General features: G+C 34.4%; 1 pseudogene; it reads right to left on the bottom strand.

Moving 5' to 3' along the window:
* Positions 1-2,500, bottom strand: part of LOC143028883 (uncharacterized) — a 14,832-nt pseudogene that overhangs the window by 9,845 nt on the left and 2,487 nt on the right.

Genomic DNA, 2,500 nt, shown 5'->3' on the forward strand with positions numbered 1-2,500 from the left:
CGGTACCACATAATCAAGGAAAAACTGCGCAGTTGTGTGTGAACGCCCCAATTAACTGACATTGTAATTGAACTGCCGCGATTCAAACCGCGGTGGTTGAAACCGCTAGTGTGAACAGGGTCTTAATCCCAATAGGATCAAAAGGGTTAGGTTCACTGGCATCGTTTGATTACAAACAGGTTAAGGCGTTATCACAATGGGCTATTTTTCTTTCGATTGTTGGAGCACATTAACAGTCCGCAGCGTTCAAGAATGAATCTGATATGCTGGACGAAAATAAATTTCCTTAAATGACATTCTATATAAATTATTGAGAAAATAAAATAGTTTATCATAGTGATTTTATGGCGGAGAAGGTGTTTGGGGTGCGTGGTACCACCGATTAATTGGAGGTTAAAGAAAAATTAGCCCAGTGTGATAACAACTTTAATTTCTTTCCTTTTCTTTATACTTTGGCTGCCGCCAGGCGATTTTATTCACCCCTGTATTCACCTCTTAATAGAAAATGGATTGTTGTAGTTATGTAATATATCCTTGCTGTGTGCAAAAATCTATCATAAGTTATACTCTCTATAAAAAGAGCAAATATTCATTAAGTAATGCATATTTTGGCAAAAACAATTTTTTTTAGATTTCTAACGAATCTACGTAATATCAGTCTAGAATTTAATGCCTAAGAGTTATTTTAGTAAAACAAAAATTATGTATATATTTCAACATCAAAACTGTTTAACAATAATCAGATTTATTTTCTTTATGTAGGTCGACATGAAATGAAAAAGTGTAATAAGGGAGATGAGCTGAAAAGATCAGAATATTTTACAAAAACAAAAATACTAAAAGCTACTTCAGCGGTGCTAGAGCGATGATGATGATATGGTTTAACGTCACAAATTTCCCACCTATCGGGAGGCTAGGACGGTGCCCCTTACAGAGGCTGTAGTGTGGAATTGAATAAGCAATGCCATCGGTTCAACTTCGCCGGTGGCAGGGTTCCAACCGCCATCCCCTTGATCTTCGACGCAATTAACGACCTAGGATGTAAAGGTTAGGTTTACTAGTTCATTTCTTTGTCATATTTTTACTACTATAATTCTGTTCAAAACATCTTGAAAAAATAGATAAATAATAATAGAAAATGGGAAATAGAAATAGAACAAACTCTCCAGAAAACGAAAGAAAAAGAGAACCCTTGTCACCTCACAAAAGTAAATAAATAAATAAATAAATAAATAAATAAATAAATAAATAAATAAATAAATAAATAAATAAATAAGCAAATGAATAAATAAATAAATAAACAAACAAATAGTTATAATAAATAAATAAATAGATAAATAAATAAATAAAATAATAAATAAATGAATGAATAAATAAATGAATAAATAAATTACGAAAATAAAATAATAAATAATACAAATAATTCACATGCAAACTAAACCAGGTGCTATGGAATTTCATTAAGTGAAATTAATCTAGGGAGTCACAAAGAGGAGTTAGAGGTAGTGTGGGCTAGGATAATAAGGTCCACAAAATACAAGGAGTATTATGATCGCTACGGGGACGTGGAGAGGATGATTGTGATAATAACATTTCTAATCAATATTTAGCTGGTACAATAAATTCACTAATACAATTTCTGGAAATATATTGAAAGCCGTATAAGTATTTCTTTGGGTCCTGTTTGGTTAGGTTTATTACATTTTTACCTCGAGCAGAGCTAGGCACCGTGGCTATTATGTGTATATGAATGTACGTCCTTGCATATGTATGTATGTATGTATGTATGTATGTATGTATGTATGTATGTATGTATGTATGTATGTATGTATGTATGTATGTATGTATGTATGTATGTATGTATGTATGTATGTATGTATGTATGTATGTATGTATGTATGTATGTATGTATGTATGTATGTATGTATGTATGTATGTAGGTATGTAGGTATGTAATAATAATAATAATAATAATGATTTACGGTTTATTGGGTATAACAGCATTTCTGCTGAAAATATACATCCTACAAGAAAATAACATTATAATACTATGACAGTGAGAAGACGTTGTTACAAGCATTCAAAAACTAGACAAATAAAACAGCAGGCTTAGTAATAGGTACAACAATGTCAATTCTATTTGTTGATTAAATCCACAAATGCCGGTATGGGGCTCTTCTTATACCGGTCGGTACGTGCTCTGATCGGCTTGATGGAATTATGGTGCCTCACCTGGCACCGTGGACGAGGTACCTGAGGAGGTAGTAGGTTCCGGTGCCGAGGATGCTTGACCAGGGTGACCCCAAACGACCTCAAATTCTGAAGATAGCGGTCAGCAAGGGTGGGTAGTCCCAGTGTGGTGAGAGCGTGAGGGTAGGTGGTGTAATCTTTGCCAAGGATTGTGCGACAGGCTCTTTTCTGCACTTTCTCCAGCTGACGCTGCTGCGTCATAATGAAAGAGGAGATCCAAGAGGGGGATGCGTACATCAACTTGGGCAAA

Source organism: Oratosquilla oratoria, chromosome 10 (genome assembly GCF_046742065.1).
Source record: "Oratosquilla oratoria isolate Oo_2021 chromosome 10, ASM4674206v1, whole genome shotgun sequence".
NCBI lineage: Eukaryota > Metazoa > Arthropoda > Malacostraca > Stomatopoda > Squillidae > Oratosquilla > Oratosquilla oratoria.